Raw genomic sequence first — 22,956 nt, forward strand, 5'->3', positions numbered from 1 at the left:
TCTCTCCAGAGCCTCTCTTTCACTCTTCAGGTGTTGTCTTTCACGCTCTAGATCCTCTCTTTCACTCTTCAGGTGTTGTCTTTCACTCTCAAGATTCTCTCTTTCACCCTTCAGGTGTTGTCTTTCTCTCTCTAGAGCCTCTCTTTCACTCTTCAGGTGTTGTCTTTCACGCTCTAGATCCTCTCTTTCACTCTTCAGGTGTTGTCTTTCACTCTCAAGATTCTCTCTTTCACCCTTCAGGTGTTGTCTTTCACTCTCTACATCCTCTCTTTCACTCTTCAGGTGCCATCTTTCACTCTGTTCATTTTTTGTCTCCTTCTGCTTCTCCTCCAACTCCTTCCCACTACATTCCTCCTCAAATTTTCCAATTTTAACACAGTGTCGTTTTCTAATTTCCTTCGTATCTACTCTGTCAGGTAGTTCTTGTTGCAATCTACTCATTGCTTTTTGTGTGTTCCTGTCCAACAAAATCTTCGTTTTCTTCTTCTTCGAAGATCTTCTGTGAGAGCAGCAGAACTGTATTTTGCTGCTGCAACCTCCCATTTCTGTCAACAGACTGACAAATTTTACCTTTGTCAAGCAGATTATAAGAATAGCTATTATGACAATGGTCAGTGATATTATGACATCACAGTTTTGGTTTTGTTGACAATTCCATTGTCATCACACAGAATAGAATAGAATAGAATAAACTATTGTGGGCTTGCTTTGTTTTCACTTTAGCCTTAATTAGATTAATTAGATTCATATGTTTGCTTTAGATTTGCCTTTTTACATTTTATTTATACCATGAAAAACAATACAGAAATAATTAAAGAAGTCAAAGCCTTTGTCACAGTCTCTCCAGACATGCCTTTCTCTGGTTGTCAAAAAGACAAAAGAGATGATTGTGGACTACAGAAGGATGCAAATGCCTCACACCCCAATACATACAGTGAAGAGTGAGAACATACACTCTCTTAAAATCACAAACAATCTCTCATGGTCCCTGAGCACTTTTTCCTTAGTGAAGAAAGCTCTGCTTCCTGAGGAGACTGAAGAAGGACAGCATGTCCGTCATCCTGATCTGGTCTGCAACAGCATCATAGAGAGTGTCCCGACCTGCGCCATCGCTGTCTGGTACTGGCACTGCTCCCCCTGCTCTTTTGGATTGTTTAGTTGAATTTAGCAGTCTGCTCTCAAATTTTCTGTGCCTGTTTTCTGGGATTCTGAAATTCAGGCAATGTTTTTGTTGTTCTTCTGCAACACTATTAAAACTCTGAACTCCTCAAACTATTTTACTTCTCGAAGTAAATCTGTCACACATTTGTCTAGTACAGAATTATTAGATTTCTTTCTTTGACCATAAGCAAGATACACACATTTACTTTGCACATTTACATATTTCTTTGTCTGTTTCTCTCTATCGCTCTCCTTTTCTCAGAGAGTTGGATAAGAGATTAAGGACACTTCCTGAGGCAGAGAATGATTGGTCAGTAGTACATTAGAATGGCCCTACATACATTTCATCATTCCATATCTTTTCAGTGGTTATCAAAACCATTTATACACTTTTGCAGTTAAACAATGTTAAGATATTGATTAGTGTTTCAGTCAAATCAGTCTAACTCTGAAAGTATGTGTTTACCTTCCATATGAGACGCTATTTAAGACTACACACACATCAGATTTTGCAATGAAAATAAAAATGATAAAACAAACAAAGGGAAATAGTCAGTGTACACACACACACACACACACACACACAGTCTGCATAATAAAACAAACTTTATTTAATAGTCCACAATTTGGTAAGGTGACCTGCAATTTAAAATCCACATTCCACAGTCTGCATTTCTCAAGCATTGCAGATTATTATTATAATGTTAAGTATAGAGACGATCTCTATGCTGCATTAGTTCTGCTGTCCTACTGCAGAGGTACACGTGGTCAAAGTGCTGTGTGTAGGGGTAGAGAGAGAGAGCGTGAGGGAGAGTGTAGAGAGGGAGGGTGGGAGTGTTAGAGAACAATAATCAAATACAATAGAGCAAGCTAGCCAGAGAGACCAATGAAGACTTTGTCCCTAGGGTGTGGCAGTCACTGCTATAGGTGTGTGTGTGTGTGTGTGTGTGTGTGTGTGTGTTTGTGTTCCTGTCTTGGAGGGGATCGAACACTTCACTTACCATAAGGAGGCAGATGGCGGATTCAGGCATCAGCTGTATAGCCATGCTCCCCTGCTGCTCCCTCCCTCACCCAAACCTTAGACGCACTGCACAGGTAACACCCAGCACCTCCAGCACACTGGCAATGCCCACGAGACCCCAAGCACAGTGGCTCTCCGCCGTAACGTTCAGAAAACGCAAAGTCAAGACTCAGGCAACACCAGCTTCTGGGCTCCAGGCAGAGAGTTGTAGTGCAGCCTGCTCCTATTGTCCAATGCCTTGCAAGCGCTGGCTGAAAGGTCCACGTGCCAGCCCCTTGTCTTGTCGTTCCGCACAGTCTTTCCCTCTTCCGTCAGGACCCCCGGCTGTTCTGTCTGTGCTCTCTCACACACTCCTGCTTCTGTGACATCCAACGGCCAGTTAAAGCTCCCTCCTCCCCTCAGAATGGGTGCTGGGACATGCACACATGCGCATATGCACACAAACACACACACACACACACACAAACACACACACACACACACAAGCACTGGCTCCCCTCCTTTCTCTCCCCTTCATGCACACTCTCACAGGAATGGTGAGGACATGGATCGGCTTCTCGGGTGGAGAGGAGGGGCAGCAGAAGCCCATACATCCGCTTGTGTACTTTTCCGCTCCCAAATCCATCGCATCACACTCCTAAAAGCAGGGCAATGAACAAGAGAGAAAGAGGGAGAAGGAGAGAGGAAGAAAGAAGGAAGGAATTGATCAGTCTCACCTCCAGACTGCCTCTGAACTCATTTCAAGCTCTGCAAGGCAGAGGCACTGGCAAATACAGACACGAGTGCATACACACTCACACCTCAACCCCCCCCTCCACTGTCTGTACATGAGATGGTTCTTATAGTCTTTTGAACCTCTTGTTTGCTAGCAGAAAGCAAATAGAGCCTATAGGGATAAGAGAGAAAGAGAAAGAATGACATAAAAAATAAGAATGAGATAAAAAGAGATCCAGATACATGAAGCACATGTTGATGAGGGTTGGACTTGCAGAGGCCACATGGCAGTCACGTTAGAAGTGTTGATGCAGTAACTGCATCTGCAGCTAAACTAATGCTGCGTGCGTGTGTGTGTGTGCATGCGTGCGCGGGTCTGTGTATATGTGTATCTTTTTCCATTCTCCACCAAAAAGAGGCCAGGAGGCAATTGTCTCTCTAGAGATGTAACACACTTTCTGCAAACATATCATCAGATAATGGCAGAACACCTTACAACACACCAATGCATATCTGTTTACATATACAGTTGAATCATGAGAGATTATGCAAGGTGAGAATTATGATTTTAATGTCCTCTGGTTCTATGGCTTTTGATACAGCCTGTGCTAACTGAACATGGTTTTTCTTTTCTCCAAGACAATTGTGTCTCAGTTTTATTGCAGCTTAATGGTTTAATGCTTGGTTCCTAATATACATATACATATACATGCATGCACCCATACACACGTTTTTTCCTTGACAAGCTCTTATAGGCCTCTGGACTAATTAATCCCCAAGAAAAGTGAAATGACAAATATTTATATATATACACACACACAGCGCTTCACTTTTTCCACATTTTATGTTATGTTACAGCCTTATTCCAAATTGGATTAAAAAAAAAAATTTCCCCTCAAACTCCTACACACAATACCCCATTATGACAAAGTGAAAAAATCTTTGTTTGGAGTTTTTGCAACTTTATTAAAAATAAAAAAACCAAAAATCACATGTACATAAGTATTCATAGCCTTTGCTCAATACTTGGTTGAAGCACCTTGGGCAGCAATTACAGCCTCAAATCTTTTTGAGTATGATGCTACAAGCTTGGCACACATATTTTTGGGCAGTTTCTCCCATTCTTCTTTGTAGAACCTCTCAAGCGCCATCAGGTTGGATGGGGCGCGCCGGGGTACAGACATTTTCAGATCTCTCCAGAGATGTTCAGTTGGGTTCAAGTCTGGGCTCTGGCTAGGCCACTCAAGAACATTCACAGAGTTGTCCTGAAGCTAGTCCTTTATTATCTTAGTTGTGTGGTTAGGGCCATAATAATCATAATAATTCACTAAAATGATTCATTATAGCTAATGTTTTGAAATAATGAAATCATAGTGTCTGTGATTTCTTTTTTGTGTAAAGTGTCAGACTTTGTTTTTACTAAGATGTTGGGCCCATCAGTTCCACCCTAGCTGCTAAGAACTGCTACTTCCTTTACTGAGCCTGTATTCCTCTGTTCACCACACTGCACTCACACTCAATGTGCAACACAATTAATGTGTGAAGAATTGTGAGTTTACTCAAATCTAATGGCTTTAGTTCACTCATTACACTTTAGTAAATCTAAACTCCAATTTCTTTTTTCTACTGAAAAAGAGATGAGCAATAGCTAATAATTAGTAATAGCTACTCTGCAATCTGAAATGGTTTTTTGTTTGTTTGTTTGGCATACATATTACCTCTTGGATTTTAAAGTTCTTTGAATCACAAAGAAAAACAATACGAGACAGTATGATGCTGCAGTAATTTAATCAAAAGAACAAAATTGATTATTCAGAATAAATTAACAGACAGGAATTAGGTCAAACCTTCTAATCATGTTTTTGTCAAATGTAATACTGTATACATACTACATTAAAATGACAGAAAAAAGAAAAGAAAAGTATAGGAAAATGCACTATTAAATGCACTATTATGAAGTTATGCATATTGGTCAGCATCATCCTCAGTTATAGCCTTCATCTCAGTTGCTGGTTTGTCTTCCTCCACCTTCTGAATTGGTTCCTTCATTGCATCTATTGCCTTCTTCAGATTGAGATTGTCCTTTTCACTCAGTGGGGCCAGTGCTGGGGTAAGGATTGTCTTGATTTGAGTTATTCTTTCCTCGCATCTGTTGTAAAACTCCTTCCTGTTTCTTGCTGCAAGGCTGTTGATACCATTTTGGGCAGATTCGCATTCCTTCCCTAACTTGTCAATCTCTGCAAGGAACTGAGGTGAGTTTGGATCCATGGTCATCAGTCTTCCCAGAGTACTGACATTGTTCATCAGGTACTGGACAGACACCTCAGTGTAAGTGGTAGATATCATGTTAACCAAATAGGCGTAGGCAGAAGCATTCAGAGCATTAGTGTAGATTTTGTCTTTGACAAACATGCTGTAGGTGTAGTTGTTCTCTACAGCTATTTCAACAGTCTGCTTAAAATGTTTAAGATTTTCACTAAGAGTGGTCTTAACAATGTTTGAAATGATCTGAAAGAAGTGCACCAGTTTCTCCCACTGTTCTTTCACCTGCCCCATGATTTCCAGGCCTTTCGCTAGCACCACAATTCTCTTGTTGAAGTCGATCTCCTTGAGATTATAATGTTTCAGCTCACTCACAATTTCAGCAAGAGCTTTTTTCTTCTGATCCAAGTTGTCCATAGTCTTCTCGTTCCGTTCATTTGCAATTTTTAGCTGGGTTTCAGCCATTTGTAGACGTAGATGAGATTGTCTTAAGTGCATCTGGACCACATCTGTATTTGCTGAGTCATAGATTTGCTGTTGACTTGACTTGGGGGGTGCTGTCAAGAAAGATGGCTGATTTGTAAAAGACTTGCTTTTGGAATAAAAGGCCATGGCCCTTACATTCAGTTTGTCAATGGCTTTAATAAGCTCCTCTGTTTTGGCATCATCACATTTCCCCTCTGGAGCATATTTACCTAGCTCTGTTAAAGTGGAGATACCCTTGTCACAGATGCCTAGTGCCTCGGATTTAATCGGGCATTCAGCTTCTTGCTGTATATCTCTGCTGACTTGCTGAAATAGTCCCACCAAGTAATCAGACTTTACCGTTTGCTTCTCCTGATCATACACCTCAGGCCAATTTATTTCCTTACCTTTGCAAAGTTCTTCCATTTTCTCAACCACTAGTAGAAATGTTATAGATTTAGAAAATATGTTACTTGTTGCCAACATTTCATCCACGTTACTCTTCATTCCAGTGGCCATGTTTCTGTGGCTTTCAGGAGTGCCTTTTCAGTTTTTGATCACATGTGTTATGGCTTTTGGTGTAATAGTGTCCGCTTGGAGATAGGTTTGGATAATTTGTCCTGGAAGAAATTCAGTTGCAAACGCAAAGGCTATTGATATTGCTTGCTCTGACATACTTGATATTAGCTTCAGGCCAAAAAGGCCCCATCCACTTGGCAAATCTTTCATTGCTTGCTGGTAGGCCCTTCTGTCCTCAGCTAATTTTTCATTAGCCAGATTGAAAGCAGCCTCGGCCCTGTCGCTTGCCTCCTTAGCTTCAGCCCGTTTAATCTTTGTTATCTCAATGTTTTTCTTGATTTCTTCCATCTCCTCATCATGACTCTGTCTTGCATTCACCAAAGCCTCCACCAGTTCTTGCATCAGCTTGATGATATCTGAGAATTGTTTCTCAGTCATGATGGCCAGGTTTAAGCATTCTGATGATATGTGCGCAATGTTCTGAAGCTCAGCTGGTAAGAAGGCTTGGACAAGACCATCATCCTCCTGTATTATGAGCCCAACTGAGTTTTTGATGTACTCTGGAACCTGTCCGGTGTACATACGAATTTGGTCCATGTTCTTGTGAGCAACATTAAAGGCTTGCCAGCAACCATTACATACTTGAAAGAGGCAGGCCCTAAAAGAATTGGGGTATCTGATGAATTTGAACCCGTCTTTTGGTGGATTTTTATTGATGGAGAAGTCATCTGCAGCAGAAATGCATACCAGCTGAGCCAGTAAATCGATGGAGACGGGTGCCGGCAATAGATACTGCTCCCAGTTAGCATAGGGCTGCATCAGCAGCATGATGTCATTTCTGTAATCCTGTGCTTTCGTGAAACTCTTAGTAGCTTGGTTGAGCTTTGACAGCGCCATTGTTTTCCCTAAAATAGAGTAAGGCAGAAAATTTGTATAACATAAAGCCATAATAAGACAATCAGGAGATTCAGCATTTATTATTTCTGTACTATAAAGCAGTTAGCACTAACAACAACAGCACCTGCAGTGTTTCATCCACTAAACAATTTCAGATTAGAACACATCATAAGTTACATGTGGTTGCTTAGTAGTTTTTTTTTCCTTCACAACAAGTGAAGTAAAATTAGTAGAAAGCAGAAAATAATACTATTTTAACTACCCACCATTTTACAAAATTAATACTCTTTGATTGAGGAGCATTTAAATGCTTTTTTTCATAAACATTGTTTTTTCATAAACTTCATTATGGTGTAGACTTCAAGAAATTCACTATACAGTATATTTCATAAAAAAGTTGATGAATGTAAACAGAAATTCATATTATGCAAACATAAACTCACAGAAATCTGTAGAGGATAGAATAGAACGGTTTGTACCTGAAGTACTGTGGATACCTCTTGAAGAAGTGAGTAGTTGAAGTAGTAGCCTACCAGACTAGATGCTGTTCTGCTCCAAAACAACAACTTTTATATCATCCTTTCATATTTGTCAGCAAAGCAATATAACTGTGTCCTGCAAAAATATGCAGTCTGAGTTGTAATTCTGAATTCTACAGAACAGCTTTACTTCCTATAACTACTGAAATTTCTTTGTTTTTCGTGTCTTTATTTGGATCCCCATTAGCTGAGGTAGCAGCTGCTCTTCCTGGGCTCCACCAACAAAACTGTGTACTCCCATGATCATAGTTGGTAACTTGTTCCATACTGTGGTGACCAAGACAATACAGATCTGCACGCTGCATCTGTTTTGGGTTTTGGTTTAACTAACCTGCCTGGCAGTGTGACTATGTTGAGCTCTCGCATAATTTATATTGTGTTTACTATCACAGATATTCCTAAAGACGCCCATTAGACCGCAGGCCAGCCTCTCCTGAGCTCTGAGCCATGAGAGAGGCATGCTCGCTCTCCTTACTGACAGGGCAGTGTGAGGCTTGCAGATTCATTCTCAGCTAACCAGAGCTTAGACAGCTCTTTCCTGACAGCTCCCCTGGGAAACACCACAATGAAAGCATCTAGGGGAGGAGAAACTGCTGTTTTACCATAGACTAAACCCATATATACTTTGTTTTGTTAATAACAAATGCCACAGTAAAGTCAAGTAATACGATTCCGACCATTATTTTCTTGTAAAAATATCTTGTCGATCATTTTTGTTAGTGCTGTGCACGTAGAATGATCTGCTTTATAGGCATGCTTGAAATCAATGATTCATTAAGTGAAAAATAGTAGATTATCTGCTCAAGAATAACTTTTTCCATTAGGTTGCTCAATACAAAAGAAACTAATTCCAGGCAAAACACACCATTCTAAATTTGATAATAATAGCCCAAAAGTAACACCAGCAACCTTTGAAAGGATGATCAATACAATGTTTGATAATAATAATAATAACAATAATAATAATAATAATAATAATAATAATAATAATAATAAGAAGAAGAAGAAGAAGAAGAAGAAGAAGAAGAAGAAGAAGAAGAAGAAGAAGAAGAAGAAGAAGAAGAAGAAGAATTTTATTCTAATTAAGAAATTACGGGCATTTCTTGTTACCCAATGGCACTTTACAAGTTCATACAATATAAAAAAGGTCAAATAAAATATAAAGAAGATTCAAATATATAAATAAGATAACAGGAGGGAGTAAAACTGGTTAAAAAAAATAGACATAATATTGATGCAAGTGCATACTATAGTAACCAATTAAAGGTTGAAATGATCTCAGACAAAGAGATGAGTTATGAAATTCTTGTAAATGAGCAGCTGGAGGAAGAAGCCTTGGGTCTGCAGCTCCAGAAACGCCAATAGTGCAGAGTGTGATGTGAGGGACAGAGAGCAGATGAGTGTCAGAGGGATGGAGACAGAGTGAAGGAAAAGACATATGAGGAACACCAGAAAGGGATGGACAGGTCAGACCATGAGGGCAAAAACCAAGAGAAGGATTTTGTACTGCACACAGCCACGAACAGGAACCCAGTGTAAATGTTTGAGTGTAGTAGTTATATGTTCCCTTAAGCTGGTGTGTGTAAGAACTCCAGCAGCCATTTTCTGAATGTTCTGTAGCTTCTTTAACCCACAGACAGGAAGCCCATAAAGAACAACACTGCAGCAGTCTAATCAACATCGCACAGCACTGTATTAGCCTAATCAGCATCACACAGTGCTGCAGTAGTCTAACTGGTATCATAAAGAACTGCAGTAGTCTAGCTGGCATCACACAGCACTTCAGTAGTCTAATTAGCATCACAGAGCACTTCAGTAGTCTAATTAGCATCACACAGTGCTGCAGTAGTATAATCATCATCAAAAATGCATAAATAAGAAACCTTGTATCAAAATTTGCATGCCTATATCCTTACACATAGATATATTTGCTGACTATTACGCCATTGTAACATTTTTTAAACAAATTAATTGCAATAACTAAACAATTGAATAATTTAAATTTAATGTCTCTTATACAATCATAAAGCTGACTAAGGCTGACAACCAATCAATAGGAGAACTTCTACCTTAAAGGATTAGTGTGACGGTTGAGTCTAAGGCATTGTGGGAATTGGAGAAATAATTGAATCATGTAGGTGTAACATAATGAAGAGAGGATAATTTAATAAAACATAGAAGGCTAAGGTTAGTCTAATTTTAATTGGCCCAGGCCATTCACTACCACTAAATGACTAAATAGGGATGTTGTGCCCTCTAGTGGGTGAGTCAGAGATAATTATGCAACAAAAATACTTGTGAAGTCTGGTATGCTTTATCATTAAAGTTGCTATAAGATCTTTTTTGGAAACACTTTGACTAAACTGTTTTATGTATTTGTAGCTACCAATAAACCTCTCTTGTAGGAGGATATATTCTGTATCTGTTAATTCTATGTGTACATTCAGCACATGGAATCTGCCAACATCCATTCCTGCATGTTCTTTCAGGATCAAGGCCTCTGGAATGGTGACTGATGTAGCAGAGCACCTAGGCAACTTTCAGTATGTGATAAAAATGAAAAATAATATTGAACAAGCTGGTATGCATGCACACATGTGCACACACAAGCAGACCTTTCTTAACCTCTACTCTTGCCAAGCCCAGTTCACCTGTTTCTTACAGTTTATGGAAGTTACTGTTTCTCCTTTCAATGTTCCTGTTATTAAAGACACATTTGTTACATATGTTTAATGTTCATAGGAATCATTATTTGTGACTTAATATTTTAATTTCAAAGAGCTGGACAAAGACTTTGAATTCCTCTGAACAGTACATGGAGATCAGATTACATCTCAGTAAGATGCATGATGAGATCTTGTACTGCAGCTTGTGTTCATTGTAGTTTTCCATGGAATGACCATGAGATTTGCACTAAATAGATGCCAGTCAGTTCAGTCAGCAATATATATTGCTAAAAAGATTCCCCTATGTTCTAACAGGCAAAACCTGTATGTCTAGGTTGGATGTAATCATTGAATTAGAACTGAAATTTAATTAATTAGTAAGATGCACAAAATATGGTTGTTTTTGATTGTGTAATGTTTTCCTTTTCCACATATGCCTTTCAGCACTTTAGTTCTGTTTAGTGGTTTATATTTCAGTGGAAACAGGTCCTTACATATTCCGCAGAAAGCAAAAAATAAAAACAACTAAACAACTACCAACTAATAAAGATGTCAAGTTGAACATGGAAAGTCTTGTTTTGTTTATTCATCTGTTGTTGTGGTTTCTCTTTATGCCGTTCTGTTGATTTGTATCCACTTGATGGCAGGTTGAAAATGATTTGATTCTGTGAGACATTTGGAGGAAGTGTGAGTACAGAAAAAAGCATGTAACTGAAGCATGACATTCTTTAATAGGCTGTATCACTTTTTCTTCTGTGAGTCTGTGAGGACCTCATAAAGCATGGCTTGTGGCAAGTGGGTTAGTACAAGGGTAAATATGGGATAGGAGTGTCAGACGAGAGGCTGATGCCTCTTGCCATGAAGCAGACCCTCCAGCAGATCAGAGTGCTCCTGGACTGGGACAGTGGTCTGATCTCCTTCTTTGATCCTCTCAACAACAGATATGTGCACACCTTCAGACAAACATTCACCAAGCAAGCCTATCCATACTTCTATAATGTTTGTCCTGCTATGAGGGTGTTACCAGAATAGGCTGCAACCACTAAGGACATTATGCTAGTGTAATGGAAAAAAGGAACCTAGTCTATTGAAAATGAACACATTTCTACTTGATCATCATTTCAACAAGGGTGCACCGTGAGATAACATTTATTATGGTAATTATGGATGGCCTTTTCACACTTGGCCAAAGTTTTTGCTTTCGGCTCAGTTTTCCATTGCTCTGAGGTTGTCTGCTTAAAGGATTCAAACCTAGTTTAAAGGCAATCAGACTTTCTTTTGTTTCCTGTGATCATATACCTTAAATCATTTAATGTGATAATGTTATTTCTATTTAGGAGTTGTTTTCCTTGTGCACGCAGATGCATGCAATTGAGAAACCATTGTTTAGTGAAAAGAATCAAATTTGTTTGCAACTTCCTGGATTTTCATTTATTTGCAATTTTCCTCAAAACTGTTGTGAGAATACACACTCCCTGATAAACAAATATAAAAGGTTTATTGTAGATATTTCCTGTCCACTAGACACCTCCAATGTTTGCTGTCTAGCAAATGTCAGCTGGGTTTACTAGTTTCTGGGAAAACCCATATTATGTGTATCACCTTCATGGTAACCTTTATAATCTCTGGACCTTTAGCTTTGCTGTTGATTTTCTCAAATACCCCAATATGGTCTTATGTAGCATTAATGCATGCTTTAAAATCTTCTAAGCCAAGTGAAAAGCACTCAGGTATTTACTCTTAAGTGCTGGTCATACTGCTGTTTTACTGTGATGTTTTCAGTGTTGTGTAATTACTGAATAGGGCTTAAATAAAACCATTGTCATTGTAAGAAGGCTCAACAGCAGTACTCATCTACTGAAAAAACAAGATGTGGGTTAAGATGAATCTACTTCCCTTTTCATGTACACTGAAAAACATCAGTTTTTCAAATGCTAGGATATATTTTGTCTACAAACACATTTCTATTTATGGTCTTTCTTATCTTTTATAGCATCAAGGGTTCTTTGGAAGGTCAGCAGAAAATGGAAGAGAGGAAGGTGTGTGTGAGTGAATGCTTGTGTGTAATGTCGTTTTCTATGTTGAGTGTAGCTCTATGATGTACCCTGGAGATCTGAAGTTTGAGAAGAGGACCATGTCTGCTCAGTTGGAGGGGGGTGTTCATGGCCTGCACTCGTAAGTCTTCGTCCTCTCTGCTCACTAAACTCCTACTACCGAATCCATCATGCTCAGAGGCTCTTTTAGGGAACACTCCACCAACTGTCAAGCAGTGCCACAAAAGCACTCAGGGACTGGAAAATAACCTGTGTGTGTCTGTTCACACAGTTTGCAGGCACAGTGTTATGAATAATAATACACAGTAATAGACCCCTGCTGATCTCCACTGAAATCTGAATGAACATGAAGCTGACAATTTATTTATGAATAATTAATTCAGATAAATTGTGGGTTTCTAATAGATAACAGGGTCATGACATAATGAGTAATGCCTCTATAGATTTCTATTCATGTCTTCAAGTAATTCATGTACATACATTGAATTGAAATAAAACTGGCTTTGGCATGACTGGACAGAGCATTGTAATGTAAACGTCAGTATTATGCACATTTTGCAGTGTGGACTTTTATAAACTCATCAGCTCTGTGCAGATATAGACTGTAGAGCTCTATATTGAATTGTGGATGAGCATATTAAAACCACAAGGCGGAGCTTCGAGAGAGAGAGAGAGAGAGAGAGAGAGAGAGAGAGAGAGAGAGAGAGAGAGAGAGGGAGAGAGAGAGAGAAGATGAAACAGAGCTGTTTAATGTTCAACAAATGGAAAGAAGAAGAAAATTATGAAAATCAGTAGAACTATTAGCAAAGTTGAAACTAGTTAATATTTAGTGACAGCGGAGTGGCTCTAGATCCCTGTGGCAGGGACTACGGACGATCACGGACTACAGGAGCCCACCCTCCGGACTGATGAGTGCGGATGAGTCTCTGGCGAACGAGCTGAATACATTCTTCGCTCGCTTCGAGGCTACATCTAGCAGCGCTAATGCTAACGGCGCTAATGCTAGCAGCGCTAATGCTAACGGCGCTAGTGCTAACAGCACTAATGCTAGCAGCGCTAGTGCTAATGGCACTATCGGCGCAGCCAATGGCACATGCGCGGGGCCCACCATAGAACAGCGCCCTCTCATCGTCACGGAGAGTGACGTGAGAAGAGTGTTTAAAAGGGTGAATACCAGGAAGGCGATGGGAGCAGACGGTATCTGCGGGAGGGTCCTCAAAGCCTGCGCAGATCAGCTAGCCCCGGTATTCACCGACATCTTCAATCTCTCCCTGACGCTCGGTATCGTCCCGTCCAGCTTCAAGCGATCCACCATCGTCCCCGTCCCGAAGAAACCTCGACCCTCCGACCTCAATGACTACCGACCTGTCGCCCTCACATCAGTCGTGATGAAGTGCTTTAAAAAGCTAGTCGGAGACTTCATCACATCTTCACTGCCAGCCTCCATGGACCCACTGCAGTTTGCATACCGCCACAACCGCTCCACTGACGATGCAATTGCACATCTGCTCCACACTACACCGACTCACCTGGACGAAGGGAGGGGAAATTATGTTAAAATGCTATTTGTCGACTACAGTTCTCCCTACTCACTACTAAGTTGGGGGATCTAGGACTGCATACATCCCTGTGCGACTGGATCTCCAACTTCCTAACAGACAGACCACAATCAGTACGGGTGGGCAACTGCGCCTCATCCACCCTCACCCTCAGCACTGGAGCTCCTCAGGGTTGTGTCCTAAGCCCCCTGCTCTACTCACTGTACACCTACGACTGCACAGCCACTTCCAGCTCCACCATCATTGTCAAGTTTGCTGACGACACCGTTGTCATGGGTCTGATCTCGGACAACGACGAGAGGGCCTACCTGGATTAAACACCTGGAAAACTGGCGCCAGGAAAATTATCTCCTCCTAAACGTCAGTAAGACAAAGGAGCTGATCGTGGATTGCAGCAAGAAGCAGGAGCGGCACTACCAACCTGTGAGGATCAGTGGAACCACGGTGGAGAGAGTAGATAGTTTCAGGTACCTTGGTGTTCACATCTCGCAGGACCTGTCCTTCAGACTGCCCTCCAAGGTACTGCGGAACTTCTATACCTGCACTATCGAGAGCATCCTCACGGGGAACATCACAGTCTGGTTTGGGAATAGCACCAAGCAGGACAGACAAGCACTCCAAAGGGTAGTGCGTTCAGCAGAGCGCATCACTCACACGGAACTTCCTGACCTGCAGACCATCTACTACAAGCGGTGCCAGACCAAGGCCAGGAGGATTGTGAAGGACCCCACCCATCCCAACAATAGACTCTTCTCTCTGTTGAGGTCAGGGAGGCGCTTTCGCTCCCTGAAGACCAAGACAGAGAGGCTGAAGAGCAGCTTCTTCCCACAGGCCATTCGGGCCCTGAATCAGGGAAACTGATAAACTGTGGGGACCACCACCACAATGTAACATAACTGTATATCTGTATATATATATTTATATTCAATGACCTTGTTACACAACAACTGTAGATATGTTATTATACGAAATGGATCTGTACATTCTGTAGATTGTGTACATATATACACAACCATATACATTGTACATTGTGTATATAATCATAATGTACATATATTGTACATACATTGTTAATATATTTTGTACATACATAGAATATATATATATATTTATCTTTGCATATATATATTTCACATATAGAGAATGTCTATATTTCTCTATGCACCCCTGTTTTCTTTTCCTCAGTTTGGACAGAGCACTCTCCACCATTTCACTGCGAGTTATACTGTGTATGACTATGTATGTGACGAATAAACCAAACTTGAACTTGAACTTGAACAGTACTTGTGGTAGCCTTTTTAACTAAGTGTACTTAAAATCAGACATTAGCACACTAAAACATTAAGCATTAAGATAAAAGATAAATCCTTTATGCAAATGCAGTTGTTTCTTAAAGATTGTTTCTTTTAGAAATATAAGTTCTTATCACACCTGTATTAGAATATGAGCCCAGGAGAGTAACCCTAGAACACTAGGAACATTTATGTTACAATTTCCTTGCAAAATCACAAGCCTGATGTGAATATTAAAATAAGAACAACAAATAGATACACCTGTTATCATTTTATTATCCATCTTCACATAATATAGGGAAGGTGCATATGTGCTCATTTCTCCTTTGTTAAAAAAGCACTGACATTTTGCTGCATCAAACATTTGTGTGCCATGCATTTAGTGTGTAGCATAACAACAAACAAATTCTGCAAACTCCTACTTTATGAGCATTAAAGGCGGTTGGGCAGAGTGTTGAGTGAAGCTTCAGAGCTTGACTGTAACCTTGTTATATTTCAATGGCAATGAGGGCAGTACAGGTAGTGACTAAGAGGCTTTCCTTCCCAATCCCTCTGAATGTTGTCTCTGACAACATTCCAGACAGCACTTTAGAGAAAACAGTAGTCCAATGGCAGCAGACAGGCCTTTTTAGGGATCACCACTTACAGAGTCTTACCAAGACACCCAGTAGCTTTATTTTGTTTGGGACGAAGCCTCTATCAGAGCCGTATTTCATTCTACCTGATTCAGCTGCTGCTTGTATGATGCATGTTGGATGAATCTCTTACTCTGCTCCTCAGCTAAGAGAAAGCTCTCCATCTCGATCTGAGGAACAAACTTGGATTGTGTGCGTGGCTCCAGCACAACCACTGGTGAATGCGCACGCAGTGTCCCAGGAGCCGCTCTGTGGTGCAGGTGGAGAGGGGAGGTGGGCGGAGGCCCGGGGCGTCAGCTCACGCAGGGTTGTAGAGGAGGATTGGAGTACTGGACATCGCTTACATGGAGGGCCATGTCTATGAGCACTTTGCCAATGGCAAGCACGACAGCTACCAGATCGACTACCGCCTCATTGTGGGCGACACAGAGCCAGCCAGATTGCAGCTGTCGCCTCGCGACCCTGAGCACCAGGGGCTATTTGGCCACAACACATCTCATGGGCATGAGACTGCAGCTCAGCGCTACAGCGCCACGCGCATCCAGGCTGGCTACGAACCAGAGAGGTGAGACTCCTACGGTTTCAAAGGAGTGCTGATCAGCAAAATTAACCATGTTTGCATCACTAGGTTAACGTTAGTGTCACTAAACAAGTTCATTAGGAGTGGACTTTATTTTTCTTTTGGATTGTGTACTTTTAAACTGTTGCACAGACTGGGTTGGGTTCTCAGTGATGTGCAATTTTAGCCCAATTCCATATTGTTGGTCTCAGAAGAACACATTCCTTTCGGGGATTATCATCACATAAAATAGACCTATACATTTACAGTCTCTACAGAGAAATACAGTCATGTCATAGTATAATAAAATGTCCTAATGTGTAAATAGTGATGTTTACTCATTTATAATGTCCAGCACTACTCAAATATAACTGCTTGCCTTCTTTGCCCATCATATTAACATCCCCATGTCAGCAGATTAAAAAGGACCATAAATCTGATTAAGAATTATATTATCAAGACCGATATAATCTGTGTTGTAGAACAGATATGAAAACATTTTGTCATAGCAATGCTCAAAAGCATCACATTCCATTTGTTTTACAGACCCATATCTCTCTACATTTCAATTTACAGAATGGACTAAATTAACTTCCAGGTGTTTAAAGCTCAGTTGGGGGCTGTGTCAGATCCTTTGTGAATAACATAAAGTTGAATATTGGGCAGCCTGACCACGGCTTCAAAACGATTGTATGGATTTGCTACATCACCAGTCCTCCTTTTATAAGCAAGATGATTATTTCAACCCAAGTCAAAAACATTTTTGTCTCATCCAAACGGAAATTTCACACCTGAACTGGGCTGGCCACCTAATAGCGTGGACAGTAAAACAAAGGCGCATCGCCCGTCTGCTCTCTCTTAACATGTCCCGTCGTCATCCACCACGTTGAGAGGATGAGAGTTTTCTCAAACTGAGCAGGTCGAGTCTTTAAAATGTGTAAACTCCAACTGTGATTCTGGGTGATTTAGCTAAGGGCTAGACTTTCGCTTGACTTTGAGAGATGCCACAGAGGCTAGTCTGTAACGGTCGCAGATGAAGACCAGCTGTGTTCCTTGACGTCGTTTTTTGTTGTCTGAAGTACGCGACGCTATCGTCTTGTGAGTGACCCGAGAAGCGGGATTTTCATTCACATTCACTAAGAATAAAGCATCATTGTTCAGTCTTGGAAGTATATCACACTAAATCCGTGTGTACTACTTGAGTACGATAATGACGGTTATTGTTTGCATGCTGCGAATGCGAGACATCGGCTCTCCCGAATAAAAGGATAGCACGTCGAAATGGAGAAAGGGCAAAGCGTAACGAATAGAAATAGCTTTAGCATCCTCGGCCAACACCCACTGGATAAATATTTCGATCCGCGGATCAGTAAAACGCTTACGTTTTAACTCTGTTTACATGAGAGCACAGACAGAATAGCCTTTCTTTAGCGTACATCTACTTCTGATGTGACTTGTATTTGCTAGGTTGTTAGTATAATGTATTTTTAGTATCAGTTTTTCTTTGTTTGTTTGTTCTGTGGTCTTTGATTCAGTGATTTTCTGATCCTGCCTGGCTTCATTGACTTTACCTCAGATGAAGTGGTGAGTACTTTTGCAAAATGCACCAAAACAGCTCAGCAGGTTTCCTGACATAAGTGCTTACCAGTGTGTGTGTTTCAGTAAATACAGCACATCTAGTAATGATTTAGTGGAGGGGGCGGGATCTTCCTAATTAATTAGTGAGCTTAATAGGAATATAATGAACAACATGTTGAACATGCAGATTTACACACAAGCTTCCCTGAGGCCTCTCATCAGCAGAGCAATATATGGTGTCATGGCAGAAATTCGAGCAGGGCTTCATCACGGATCCGGTGGTGATGAGTCCACAGCACACGGTCGGAGATGTGTTTGAGGCCAAGGTGCGACACGGCTTCTCTGGAATCCCTGTCACCGAAACCGGCAAGATGGGCAGCAAGCTTGTGGGAATCGTGACGTCACGAGACATTGACTTCCTCTCAGAGAAGGACTATGACCGGCTGTTGGAGGAGGTTTGTGATTCATCTTTGATTGTACATACAATATACAAAAGGTTTTTAAAAACACAAATGAATCACATATGACATACAATGCTTAAAAATATAGGTGGAATAGAACTATCATGAAATTGTGATATTTCTGTGTCAGTGTGTGAAAGAGGGCAATATATATATATATATATATATATAAAAATAAAAAATGTGTATATATATAAGTGTGTGTGTGTGTGTGTGTGTGTGTGTGTGTGTGTGTAAAATCACATTCTTTAAACTCACATCTTTTTGTGATTTATTTGTGATATTTGCCAGGCAATGACAAAGAGGGAAGATTTAGTGGTTGCACCAGCAGGTGTTACACTCAAAGAGGCCAATGACATCCTGCAGTGCAGCAAAAAAAGGTCTGATTCTTCATCTTTTCAGCTTGAGAAGTGAAACTGCTTCTAAAGGACTTTGAAAGGTTATTTTCACTTCTCCACTTCTTCTCTGAGTAACGGGTCGGTCGTGGGGACGCTTGTTGATTGCAGGTAAACTGCCCATTGTGAACGACAGTGATGAGCTGGTGGCTATAATTGCTCGCACTGATCTGAAGAAGAACAGAGACTACCCTCTGGCCTCTAAAGACTCCCGCAAACAGCTGCTGTGTGGCGCTGCCATCGTTACCCGTGAGGATGACAAGTACCGGCTGGACCTGCTCGTGCAGGCAGGAGTGGACGTGGTGGTGCTGGTAGGTCTTAATGTCCTAAAGGGAGTGGGATTAGTCTCCATCCTGAGTATGGTGCCTGAATCAAATGACAAACTATTTTTGCTATGAGGCTGTGTAACACAGGACTGTGATTGGACATAGTGAATTTGGTCTGAAGGCTGTGTCTATTGTTTTAGGACTCATCTCAGGGAAACTCGGTGTTTCAGATCAGCATGATTAACTACATTAAACAGAAGTATCCTGAGCTCCAGGTGGTGGGGGGGAATGGTGAGTCACAGTTCTCACATTTGCTTGTTCTGTAAACTGAGAGGGTTGAGGTAGGTAAGAATTGATGGTGTTTGGTTCTTTTCATTTGTTGCTGTGTTCACTTTCATCCTTCTCTCTCGCTCTGTCTCTGTGTATGTCTGTGTAGTAGTGACAGCTGCTCAGACGAAGAATTTGATTGATGATGGTGTGGATGCTCTTAGAGTGTGGATGGGTTATCTTTGATAAGACATCGTATACCAGAAAATTGTTTAAAAGATGGTAATAGCTAAACCACCAGACATAATAGTGATGGATAAACAGCAGAAAAGAGTCATAGTGATGGATGTAGCAATCGCAAGAGATAGCAACATCAGCAACAAGGAACATGAGACGCTAAAAGAAGAGGAAACACTGGCTCTGGTAGCAATCAGGGCACCAGGGGTTTAGGGACGATGACCATCAAACTGGGAGAGTGGCTCCAGCAGATCCCAGGAACAACATCCGAGATCCTCATCCAGAAGAGTGCAGTCGATGGAACACTTGGGATACTATGCAGGCAAATGTATATATTGTAAATTCCTGTTCTTTTTTATCAACATTCTTAGAACATAATTACTGTTCTAAGTTTACAACATCTGGTCGAGGTTTTCGTTTATTCAAGATGCATCCTGTAGTGCCTTTTCACATTTTTGCACTATTTCTTTATTTTGAGTCAAATGTTTCAAATAAAATAATACAATCCACAAGGAAATGAAAACGAGAATTAAATCAAACTTATTGTTTCAGAAAGATTACTACTCATTCACACACCAGGACGCTACATCTTCTGGAGTATTATGCTCACGTTTCTAAACTTTTAAACATTATAATGTATTTCAGTTATGGAAATCAGTTAAACACTATAGGAAGGCCTACAACAGGAATGTACTACAAATACCTTCCTACTCCAGCACCCCTAATCGTCCACTCCCAATGGTGGGATATCCCTGAATAACAGTTGAATGCTATCTTTGCCTATATTTGCCTCTGTCTGTCTTTCAGGAGACTACAATATGAGAGTTACACACTAACATAAAAGATGAATAATGAATTAAGTAAATGCTGCACCGGCTAACATCTACTTTCTTCCCTGTTTTATTACCTGTATTATTATTTATAATATTTGTGAGCTGAAAACATGATATCCACCAAAAACATGATTCACTGACTCATGAACAATGTCAACAAATCTACACACACACACACACACACACAGCAGGTGAGTTTTCTGTGGTGGCAGATGGGTCCAAGTGGGCTCATACTGGCCCTGCCCACATGTCGCCTCCTGCAGGTGTCAACCGTAGCCACTGTGCTCCATGTGCCCTTTCTCCTCTGCCACTGCTGGGAGAGGGCTCTGCCCACCCTCCTGACATGCTCCGCTACGCCTCCTGCATACCCCCTTTGTGCTTCAGACAGAGGCCAAAACCACTGGCTTTGCTGGTTCCAGGAACAGCCTGAGGTTGTCCAGGAGAGTGAAAGAATGCTATACCTTGCAAGGTATGATGGTCTTCATTGAAATGGGGGTTAAAAACATTTCAAGCCAGTGTTTTGTGCACTGACATCCCTCCTGCTACCGAAGGCCACCCGAGTGTTTCTTGTGTTTGTGAGTGTGAGGCAAAGGAGTGTGAAAGTGTTTGTGTGGATCAAGATGTAAATGCATGAAATGAAACGTACTGAGGCTATGTTTATTGTCACATATTTTATATCTAGAATGTTGGCCTACCTCCAAGTGAATTTGCACAAAGACCAAACATTTGTGTGGGGTGTTTGTTTGTGCATGTGAATATAGATGTGTGTAGTTCAATGGTGTATACATGTGTACATGTGAGTATGGATGTGTAAGTGTGAAAGATGTGTGTGTGTGTGTGTGTGTGTGAATTATATATTTGTTGGGGGCACATTCATATACTGCCACACTGCTATTCTCTCTGCTACTTTCTGTTTTTCAATTGGCGGAGTGGATTAGGGCCTGTCAGAGAGACTCTGAGAGATCTGGTGAGCCCTGATTGTGATTCTTTTTGTTTCTCTCTCTCTCTCTTTGTGTGTGTGTGTTTGTGTGTGTGTCTCTTGTCAACACAGTGTGAATAATTTTGATTTTAATTGGTTCGTTGTCATGAAATTATCTCTCAACTCTCTCAACCGTCTAAATCACACGCGCACACACACAAACAGTTGACACCCCCCATCCTATAGTCCACATTCATTCATGAGAAACAGAAAATTTGAATTTGAAATTTATTGGATTGAATAACAAAGATCCTTTTCTTTAGAACCATACACAAGCATGGACAATGACAATGTTGTGCTAAATGGTGTGATCAAACCCTATCATCATCCTTCCCAGCAAAGCCCTGATCTAATCCTTCTGTAGTGAGCTAAACGCTATTAATAAACTCCCAAACTCCTCCAGTGCTCTCTCACCATTCTGAGCAGAGCCTGTGCCAGGCCTGCAATTTTATCAACTACATCACAGCTGTTTTCTCTCTTCCAAATGTGTAGAGAAAACACACACACACGCGCGCGCGCGCTCTGTATTCTGACAGTCCCTGCAATGCTCCACTGTAATCCTCTTAGCCTGTAAGCGCTGGGCTCTCCCTGCAAACACACCCTAAACCCAGCACAGCATGGGACTATGTGGAAGACCACTTGCACAAACATCGACCGCACAGCTCCTTTTGCCTTTGCTTGCTATAGTTTCAACTGCTCGATGCACTGAAATGCCAAATACAGAGGCTAAAGCTCGAACACATGCGCCATGAACCAGCTGCACCCATTCCGAGGTAAATCAAATACACAGTTGCCAATGTTTAAAAAAGCTTTTTGAGCTTTTTACATTTTATTGATTTATTTTTTTTTAAAGAACATGAGGACTTTTTCATTTTTATTTGTTCAGAATGTTAAATAGTAGTAGTCCCAGTAATTTTGTAGTTCCAGTAGTATCGTCATTCAGGTCTCCTTTATCAGGTTTTGGATGGATTGGTAGAAGTTCATATTGACTGGTTATAAACATAGTTCTGATGTAGTCAAGCACAGCGTCTGTCTCTTTGGCCAGTTGGTAATCATAGCCTTTTTATGTGCTCGGGAAACCTTTCTGCATACTACCGATTTCTTTAGCTGGTCCTCCTTGGGAAGTGTGTGGTCCCTTTGAGCAGTACAAAGCTTCCCCAGCCATGGCTCTCCCCATGCGCTGCTGCTTAGTTTTCTTCCCCACTGCTTTGTCCCATAACGTCTTCAGGTTCTTTCTTTCACACTTTGGGTTTTGGTTTTCACTCTCTAGAGCCTCTCTTTCACTCTTCAGGTGTTGTCTTTCACTCTCAAGATTCTCTCTTTCACCCTTCAGGTGTTGTCTTTCTCTCTCCAGAGCCTCTCTTTCACTCTTCAGGTGTTGTCTTTCACGCTCTAGATCCTCTCTTTCACTCTTCAGGTGTTGTCTTTCACTCTCAAGATTCTCTCTTTCACCCTTCAGGTGTTGTCTTTCTCTCTCTAGAGCCTCTCTTTCACTCTTCAGGTGTTGTCTTTCACGCTCTAGATCCTCTCTTTCACTCTTCAGGTGTTGTCTTTCACTCTCAAGATTCTCTCTTTCACCCTTCAGGTGTTGTCTTTC

The 22,956-nt window shown here is 41.0% G+C and overlaps 1 long non-coding RNA gene across 2 annotated transcripts in view; it reads right to left on the reverse strand.

Annotated features, from left to right (window-relative positions):
* LOC145656170 (uncharacterized) overlaps positions 1-22,956 on the reverse strand; it is a 541,800-nt gene that overhangs the window by 74,493 nt on the left and 444,351 nt on the right. For both annotated transcript variants that reach the window (XR_014121865.1, XR_014121864.1), the window contains exon 8: positions 2,163-2,819. This is a non-coding gene — a long non-coding RNA (uncharacterized LOC145656170). The remainder of the gene's footprint in view (positions 1-2,162; positions 2,820-22,956) is intronic.

This window comes from Electrophorus electricus, unplaced genomic scaffold (genome assembly GCF_041902795.1).
Source record: "Electrophorus electricus isolate QZ-2024a unplaced genomic scaffold, ASM4190279v1 Scaffold53, whole genome shotgun sequence".
Lineage (NCBI taxonomy): Eukaryota > Metazoa > Chordata > Actinopteri > Gymnotiformes > Gymnotidae > Electrophorus > Electrophorus electricus.